This window comes from Adiantum capillus-veneris, chromosome 13 (genome assembly GCF_014529385.1).
Source record: "Adiantum capillus-veneris isolate H3 chromosome 13, ASM1452938v2, whole genome shotgun sequence".
Classification (NCBI taxonomy): Eukaryota; Viridiplantae; Streptophyta; class Polypodiopsida; order Polypodiales; family Pteridaceae; genus Adiantum; species Adiantum capillus-veneris.
The window spans coordinates 3466281-3476804 of record NC_140943.1 but is presented as its reverse complement, the minus strand read 5'-3'; positions in this window follow the sequence as shown (position 1 = coordinate 3476804).

The following is a 10524-nucleotide window of genomic DNA, read 5'->3' as shown; positions in this document are numbered from 1 at the left end:
CTGATTGGTTCTCCCCCTGAACAAGATTTGGGGAAAGCAATGGCCGGAGGCAAGGTGGATGGTAATAAAACAAATAACATTTGCAAGCCACATTGGCCACTGACGATGAAGATTCTTCTCTGGAAGGTATTATGGGGGGCTATGCCGACAGGAGTAAAGGTTTTTGCTAGAGAAATTGGATCTGATAGATGTTCAGGTTGCAAAATGGCTTGTGAGGACCTCCTTCACTTGTTTAAGGAACGCCCGGCTATAAGTGGCTTGGCTAGGAAGATATGCAAATGGATACAAAAGACCTAGAAAATTGGATTCTTCAAGAACGACATGTTCCTTGGAGGGATGGTGATGAAAAACCAAGTACTACTGGTGTGCATGCAAATTGTTAGATTCTGCTACTGAGCCGGTGCGGGGCAGGGCAACAAGAGAAGCGACCTCTGAACACTCCTCCAGGCTCCTGTGCTACTCAATTGGGCCTGGCGCGACTACAAGTGCACAAGACAACAACAAACCCATAGCCAAATCCAACGAAAGAAAGGGGCACCACCTAGTTATGGATGCAAACCAGGATGCAAATAGTATGTAGCCCAACGTGCAAAAAGAAGAATGCAAAATTGCCACACAAATACACCAAACACAATCCTTCACAACCGTAGGGATTTGGAAGAGAGTACGGTAGAGAGTACAAATAAACTTGAACAGCTAGATCCTAGCATAAAAGATTAGATGCTTCCAAGCTTAGAAATATTAGAGAGACAACACAAGGCTTGATCTTATTGCCATTTTACCATTGTCTTAAGGTTATGGGAGCCTTCTCACCATATCACCCTCTTACAATTAGTCATAGGCAAACAATTCAACAAACCCCTTGAAACCACAAAGCATGAAAGCATACAAATAATCTTGAGGACAAGCTCACCTTATACAAGCCATTGAGCCAAATTGTCAAGTTGATTTTGGAGAGAAGACACGTAGCCGTTGCACACAATTGCACCCCAGACTATCAACCTTATTTATGAGCAAGTGGAAGCTACAAATGTGATTGAGAGTAGGACATCACTCAATTCCTCTCAATAGCGCGCCTCAAAGCATCTCTATGCACATATGAGTATAATGTGATAGAGAGCTCCCAAAGCTTACAATCTCCTTACACAACTAGGGTTGGAGAGTGCTATGTTATGTGTGCCATTTCCCATTACAAAGAAGACAAAGACTCTATTTATAGGTTTTTGGAAGCCTCGATTAGGATTAAACCTAATCAACTTTATTAAGAGTAATATGGATTATAAATTTTTTTAAAATTTCAAAAGTGGGTCTCTCTTTTCCTTTGAGTCACATGAATGTGGGCTCAAGGAGAGAGAATTATCAAGGTTGAAATAAGAGAGGTTTGAGTGAATAACTTGGGAGTGCCTACTTTAGTGGATAGTAGAGAGTGCATTTTTTACAACAAGGTTAGTGGTTAGTGTTAGTGATCACTAAAAGTTAGTGGTACAGTTTACAATGGGTAGAATGATTTTGATGGTAAAAGGAGATGGTGAATGAAGTGGGAATCCTTGAGATAGTGAAGCCTTGAAGAAGCTTGGACTTACCTTGTGTAGATTTTCAAGAATGACTGTCAATCTTCTTCTTCTTCTTTTCTTGTCTTTACACCTTCGTTGTTTGCCGAAGTCGATCACCAATTATGAAAATAATGATTTGGTGACAAGATTTTTCAATTTTGCAGAGGTTAAGCATGGACCACATGCTGCATCTTATGTATATAGAGAAGAGGTAAGATGAAATAATAAGCTAGAGGTAATAGAGAGAGACATAGATAGAGTGTATATACATGTAAAGTTCATATGGGAGCTAATGGAGGTGAGAGGGGAGAGGGTGAAGAGGGTGAAAGAAACCATGAAATTTGCAGGTTTGAGTGAGGGATGGAGAGGAATGAGTGAGTGTGTGTGTGTGTGTGTGTGTGTGTGTGTGTGTGTGTGTGTGTGTGTAAAAGTGTGAAGGGAGGTGAGAGAAGACTATGGTGACTTGTGAGACTTGGGTCCACCATAAAATTCATATCTCATCGATGGTAGCTCCAAAAATTATGCAACAAATTGAGATGATTATTCAGCTTGTAGACTACGTTTTTTCTGTTGGCCACTTCTTCAAATTTTGAGCGAAGATAGATGCCAAAAATCTCACCAAAAAGCCTGTTTTTTATGCTTGCAAAAGTCTTTTAGTGGCCCCCTCCTTTGTTGAATTTGCACAATTCATCAAAGAGTGAGCCCCTCCTTTGTTGAATTTGCACAATTCATCAAAGAGTGAGCCCCTCCTTTGTCATATCATGATACAAAGCATCCAAGTTATCTTTACACATGCAATGGAGGAGGATTATTGGTGAATAAAGAAATATATACCTGGTGGGATTAGTGTATGGACTATTCATGGATTTTAGCTCAATGAGCACATGGTGTTAGAATAATGAGTACATAATGACAAAATATGGAAAAATTATGGATATGAGAAAAGATATTGGAATCATATGATATGGTCTCTCTTTCGTAATATTTTGAGTGAAAGAGGAAAAGTATGCAAGTAAATGAGAATTATATAATAAAAGTGACTAATAGAGTAGGAGCTGGGTTTTTTGTTTTCACAAGGGTGATGATAAAAATGTGGAGGTGATTTGTATAAAAGCAAAAAATATTTATGAGATTAGAGAATGTGTACATTGGCAACAAAAATATACTTATGATGCAAGAGGATAAAAGAAGGCATACATAGCCTAATAAAACACCTAGGTATAAATATTAAAAATATTAAAAATTATAAAAAGTCCTTATATTTAGGCTCTATATACAATGAAATATTTACACACAAAGAGGCCATAATATAGTTTTATTTTTTATTTTTTATTTTTTTGGCTCAACTAGCTTAGTGACTAGCTAATTGAGGGGTTTTAAGGAGAAGTCCCCTAACTCACACACGTCTATGTATAGTGAAAGGGTGAGGATAACCACAGTGTTTGAGTGATTTGATCGGGTGAGGTAGCTCACTATGACAATTTTGAATAGCCAAAAAATGGCTATCACTACTTCAAGCATTGATGGAAGGCCAAGAACTATCGACTCTCTGAGAATAGTCTTTCTTTTACCAACTTCATAGAGATCGTGCAAGAAAGCAAGGAATTGATTATATCCATTGGTAAAAGAAACGACTCGGATGAGTGGTATAGGGCCATTAATGCAGCTCTGATGGTTTAGCCTGAATATGGATAAGTTTTTACCTCTTGATACGGCCTGGTAGCTTATCGATGTAATACAATATCCCTCAAGGCTCGACATGAGCTAAAGGTTTTTTGTACATTTATTTTGGGAATACACTACTTCCACTCACTATGTAAGTCTTTCTATATACCAAGCCTTTTTTACCACCAGATTACTATTTTTATTAAAAAAGATCTTTTTTCTTTTTAATAAATCTATTTTCTTTTTTGCCAAACTCACAAACAGGCAAGTATTGAGAAGCATCAATAAGGGAACAAGCATAAGATATGTTCAAGAATTTTTGGGTTGTCTTGCCATGCTCAATAGGGTTGCTCCTTTGTTAGCCAAACTAGTTGTTTTGATGTCTTATGCTATGTGAATGTTATGGCTTAGTTGGAGCATGGCTTATTATGTAATTATTTTTGTGTTGAATATATTTCTACTCGTGGTTTGTGAGTAATGTTGTTTAAAAAAAACTTAAAAAAAGATGGCTTGTCAAAAAAATACAAAACTAGGTGAAGAATCACGGTGGCCTGATAAGGAAATGTAATGCAAAAGTAGATGAGAGTTCTGTTTATAGAATTTATTTTCACACAACAAACACTTTGAAAGGTTGCAAAGAGGGTATATTATAAAGGGGGTAATAGATATATAACAAAAGGTGACTAATAGGTCAAGTTATTTCAGTAACATGGAGAAGTTACTTGGTGACCAAATTTGGCCTAACTTGGAGGTTTAGTTTGTTGCTTTTTAAGATAAATGTTATAGTGAACTATGTAAAGAAACCAATGTGACTATTTCAATACAGGTTGGGATTTTAAAGTTAATATAGACATTTAAATGGCATCAAAGTATGATCAAATGACATAGATGAACATTCTAAGAAATGGTGGGCTTAAATAATTTTGCGTGAAAATTTAAATTACTAACACTACAAGAGGTACTTCACATTAGCGACGCTTGCAGTGCGACTCTCAAAAGTAAAAATCAACGGCGTCGCTATGAGCGTCGCTATTTTATTTGTTACATAGCGAGCCTATAGCGATGCCCATAGCGACTCTGACAGGTGTAAACAATAAACCGAGAGCACCCAAAAACTCAGATCTGAGTTTTCGACACTCAAGCGAAGAGGTAACCCCCGCTCTCTCTCTCTCTCTCTCTCTCTCTCTCTCTCTCTCTCTCTCTCTCTCTCTCTCTCTCTCTCTCTCTCTCTTCCCCACCCACACACACACACATACACGAGGAGAGGAAGGAGAGCCAGGTATGCTCCTTCAGCCCTCTCCTCTCTCTCATGTTCCCTTCCCCTCTTTCTCTCTCTCTCCCTCTCTCTCTCTCTCTCTCTCTCACACACACACACACCTTGTGTCTTTGAAAGAGAGAGAGAGAGAGAGAGAGAGAGAGAGAGAGAGAGAGAGAGAGAGAGATGCCACCATGATGACCTGCACTTCTTTCTCAACACATGTAACTGCTTGTTGTGCAAGTAAATCGGCATCTTCATTTTGTTTCCTAGGAATATGATATAGTTACACTTCTTCAAATTGATTAAACATCCTATGAATGGCATGAACTTTTGTCCTTAAGCTTTCATTCTTGCATGCCCAAATGCCTAAAATTTGGTTCACAATGAGAAGTGCATCCCCTTTTACCATGAGAAGTTGTATACCTTGGCCAATGCATCTCTTTAAACCATGAAGTAGTGTGTCGTATTCTGCTTCATTGTTGCTAGTTGAACCTGGTAGATTGACCTTCTCTTTCATGACCACCTCTCCACTTGGGTTGAGCAATACTAGCCCTCCCCCTGCTTTTCCTGTGACTCGTCAAAAAGCTCCATCAAAGAACAAGGTAAAAGCATTAGGAATACTTTTAGGTGGTGGCAATGGTAGGGTCTTTACTTCAGGCACCTTAATCTCCTTCTCATGTACCCTATAAGTAAGGATCCCTGCCAATTGTGCACGAACACTATCTTCTACCTTGAAAGAGTATTGGAACTCTTGCAATTCCATAATCCACTTTGAGATCCTAGTGCTAAGATTCATTTGAGATGACACCGAAGGAAACAAATTTTCTGCAGTGAGAATTACAAAAGTTTTTGGTAGCAAGTAGGATCTAAACTTTCTCACCGCAAACATGAGAGAAAGCATCATGAGTTCTGCCTCCGTGTAGCCTCTCTCCAAAGCATTCATGACCCTACTAGAAAAGTAGATGGGTCGCATCCTGGTACTGTGGGGATCTTGTTGTAATAAAACTGCACCAATTGTTTCCTTCCCAACACTAGATCTAACAAAGAATGTGTACCCCCAACAAGGAGGCATGTGTATTGGTAGCTCTAACAAAATGACTTTAATGTTACAAAAGTACTCTTCAAGCTCATAATACCATGAAAATTCTACTTGTTGTGTCAACTTTTGCAAAGGATGAAGCAACTCCGAAGCGAAGTGAATAAAGCGTGACATATAATTCACCTTTTGAATGAATGAGATGACCTCTTTGAGATTCTTGGGTGATGGGAGCTCAATAAAATCTTTTGCCTTTGAAGGATCCACCTCAATGCCTTTATAGGAAACCTTGTGACCAAGCAAGATCACTTCATCCTCACCTATGTGACACTTGTCGGGTTGAGTTGACCTCCCATGTCGTAGAGCTTCTTTAAACCTTCTTCTACCCTTTGTAGATGCAATGATTTTGAGCTATAAATGCAAAAATCATCAATAAAAACCCTAATGGACTTTCCAAAGAATGCTTGAAACACCATGTTCATGAAGCGTTGGAAAGTTGCAGGAGCATTTGTCAGTCCAAATGGCATGACTCTAAAAGCATAACAACCCCAAGGAGTGATGAAGGTTGTTTTCAACTGATTTTCCAATGCGATACCTATTTGAAAGTAGCCCGAGTAGCCATCCAACACAGTGTACTTCTCATGACCAGCTACCTCATTTAGTATCTCATCTTGAAATGGGAGGGGAAAGTGATCTCTTTTTGTTGCCTCATTGAGTGGACGGTAATCCACACACACCCTCCACTTGCCATTTTTCTTAGGAGTGACAACAACGGGAGAGACCTACTCTGAATTCTCCAATGGATAAATGAAACCTACTGCTAGAAGCTTTCTTACCTCCTTGAGTAAAGCCTGCTCCTTGATGACTCCTAGCCTTCGTAGCTTCTGAGCCTTAGGTGTGGCCTCTGGCTTCAACTCAATTTTGTGTTGAACAGCATCTACTCCATGCACATCGGTGTAGTCCTTAGCAAAAATCCTAGGAAATTTCCTTAACACACCTTTGAGCTTCTCTCTTTCATCCTTTGTAAGTGTTGTAGATAACATACCTTCTAGCATTCTTTCATCTTTCACTTTTTGGTTTTCTTGGGAACCTACCTCTTCCAAACCTGGGCATGAGGTCTCTTAGTTGTTTGGCTTAAACCTTACCCCCATGACTTTGATGGAAGACTCCTCTTCAGTAATGCTACCGCTACTTTCTCCTTCTGAAGTGCTATTGGTCCAACCAGCTTCCTCCGTCTCACTTTGAGATGATTCTTCAGAGCTCCTCTTGGCGTTGCTCCTTCATGTCAAAGACAACCTTCTTATGATTGTCATTCCTGCAAATTAGCTTTCCACTCTCCCAATCCTGCAAAGCTCGCATTTTCATTAGCCATGGTCTCCCTAGGATAAATGGATAACCATTTCCTTTCGTAGACATAACATAAAAATCCACTGCCTTCTTAATGCCAAAGGCCTCTACAAAAACATTTTTACAAATGCCTACACACCTAGCTTTGCTATTGTTTGCCATCTTGACTTTAATTTTAGGTGTCTCATGGATGTGCATGCCTAGTTTTTGCATGAGTCCCTCTGTCATGATGCAAATTTGTGCACCCCCATCCACTAGACCTTTCCTAACCAATCTTCCTTTGATGTAAAAATTTAGCACAGATGTAATATCCTCATTCATTTCGGCATGTGCAATTTTTACAACAGGCACACTCTCTTTTACCTTTCTCCTAGTGCTTACTGCCTTTGTTAAATCCCTCCTAACTTGTGGGCATAATGCAAGAAACTGAGGCCATGAGATATCCGGACCCTTACCTCTCATGTCTTCCAATAGGTTGTATGGAGCCATACCATGTCCAAGAGGGAAGTCTTGGAGATTGATACGATGTCGAGTCCTCTTAGTTTCCTTGGTCTCCTTTGCCTTCTTTTCTCGTCCATGATCACTTTGTGACGTGACTCCTTCTTTCTCCTTCCCTTTTCCACGGCCACGCTTAATGCCATTTGCTTCCATGTCAACCTCTTTTGAGTTTGTCACCTCTACCACATGCACATTTGGGTCTGGCAAAGATGGAACTCCTTCCACTCCTTGTGGAGGTGGTCTTGCTCCATTTGGCCTTTGTAGAAGACGTGGTTGCTGACTAGTTCCTTCACCTGCATTCATCACTGGGTAATTCAAGTTAGGTCTCCCTGGCTCCCCACGGGGCCAAGGACAATTATACATCCCATGTCCATACTCACCGCAATTCCAACATTGCAAGACTCTCCTAGGTCATGAATCTCGCTCTTCAAACTTATTTGCTTGTCCCTTTGGACCTACAGCTTGTGCAAGGTGAATTGACATGCTACTTAAAGATTCATTCAACTTCTCGATTACTTCAGCTATTACCTCAGGAAGCTCCTTAGATGTTGATGCTTGTGACTTACCTTTGGGTCTAATACCTTCTATTGGAACCTCTCCCCTTAGGCACTTGAGTTTCCTATAGTTCTTGGAAGCTCTAATTTCAGTTGCATCATAGGTGGCAGGTGCATCCGCCTCCACCTTTACCTTTAGATCAGGAAAGAGTCCAGCTATGAATCTCTCCTTCTTTAAAAATTATGCACCATCACCAGGGTTAGCAACATTTCATATCCATAGAGCCCAAAGACGTAGAAACTCTTGCTTGTACAAGTAGTAGTCATCTAAATCTTTTTGCTTATGAGAAACAATGTCTTGCCATAGTTTTTGAGTGTTTTGGGGATCAAAGAAGTATCTCTTGAAATGATTCAAAACTTCTCTGTAATTCCCCTTAACTTCCTCAGGCAAAGAGTCAAACCAAGTGCTAGCATCTTTCCTAAGGACCACCTCAAACATTTCTACCCACTCTTGATCAATTACTTTCCTCTTGATACGGCAAGAGGAAAAGAGGGTATTAATTCTGCATCCTCTCCAGGCTCTCCAAAGAAAAGAGGGTATCCGGAAATTTGGCGTTGGCTTTCCATTATTATGAAAGATTACAACACGAGTTGCAACAAGGGATACAATAGAAATTTATAACCACTCGCCTGCAAATGAAGAAGTAAAAAAGTACCACTTTAGGTTTTCTTCTTCAGCTATCCAAGCTTCAATGAGGTCTCGATTTGTTTGATCAAAACAAAAGTGTAGACTATTTATGAGCTCTAAGAAGGGTTGAAATTCTTCAAAGCTAAGGCAATATACAAAAATATCTAAAACTTCATTTTCTGGATCTAGAAGAGCAACCACGTCCCAAGTAATGAATTGCACTTTCTCTACAATTCCCAATGCACAAGCGGTTTGTATAAACTAGATCTTCATGCTCGTCGAAGGTTGTGAGAAAGTAGCTATTGACTAGGAGCTCCTTTCCTTCGAGTTCCACATAGTCGGAATGAGGCAACCTTCTCACAATTTCATAAATAACATCCTCCTCAAGTCCAATCAAGCTTGCAAGATTTAAAGACTCCACTTGTGCTACAAAAATCCTGGACAAAAACTCCTTAGGATTATGGTTAAATCATTCATAAGCATCAAGAGATTTACAATGTCTCTATGAACAAAGTGTCATAGAAAGTAGAGAAGGATGAGAATTTATACAAATTTGCAATCTTCTCTATGCTCTCTTTATTAAGACAAGCCCTAAATAGCTCCCTATCTCCTTTGTTGAAAGTGACAGGAAGACTATTAATAAGACGCAAATGAGGGGAAAAATCACCAAATGTGAGTCTATGAAGCATGAACTCTGGCCGCAAGTTTCCTGAAGAGGCTTCCTCAATGGTGAAATACACTCGCCAAACACCAAATTTCACTCTATTTACCAATCTTAGGGCACACACTATTTGGATGAATGTACGGTCCTTCTTAGTGCCCAACAACAAGAGGAAAATGGAATCCACATACAGGACCTTTCGTCTTAGCTTCACCACCCTCTTGTTACTACCTGCTCCTGCAACTCAATCGGTAATAGAACTAGATCTCTAAGGATTGAATTTTCACTGCACACACACTCTTTGTTAGAACAAATGATCGTTTTTTTTGTTTTTGTAACAAACGTGGACAAACAAAAAGCCAACATACACACTATTTTGTTTGGCTGCACTTCATTTTAAAATAAAATGAACACGTGTACATCAAAAGAAGTGTGGTAGTTGATGAGAGGTAGAATGACAGGTTGTGGAGATGCAAGAATTTCCCTTGTTCTTTCAGCCCCAAACATAAACACCATACGCTGCTGAAAATGTATCTTTCTACTAAGTGCAATATTTGTCCTAATATGTGGTGTGAAGTAAAAAGGGAAAATTTCTGGGCCATTATCCATGCTCTATACATAACCTAATGCCTAAAATAGAAAAAAGATATATACATCGAAACTAAGATTGTACCTAATGAGAGGCAAAATAAAAGGATTTACCGAAGCATTTATTTCGGCTAACCTAAGAGAACCTAAAATTCTACGAATTATGCGTTGAAATTGCAACTTAGTACTAACAATTATGTGTACCTTTTGCCTTGCAATCGGAATGAAAGGATCATACAAATTCTCGTGATTCATGCAAACTACTTGACTATTCTAAAGATTGATCCTACACAAAAACATACACAAGTTGGCTCCTCCGTGGGGGCACCAATTTGAGGCGGTCCGGGGTGGGCAACAAGAAGAGTGGCCTCTAAGCACTTTTCTAGGCTCCCGTGCTTCTCAATTGAGTTGGGGTTGGAAAAAACAGCAAACACACACACAAACCCGCAACCTAACCCTACAAAAATTTGGGGCACCACCTAGTTTTGGATGCGAACTAGGACGCGGAGAGAGAGAGAAAGAGAGAGAGAGAGAGAGAGAGAGAGAGAGAGAGAGAGAGAGAGAGAGAGAGAGAGGGAGAGAGATAGTGCTCGGGTTGCTTTGAAATGTTCAATAGTGATCAAGCAAACACAATTATATATGTAAGAAAAAGAGGGAAGGGGGAGGGGGTGATTGTTGCACTAATACCTTCTTACAAATCTGTCATGACCAATGAAAGTGAAATTAGTATTTGTTC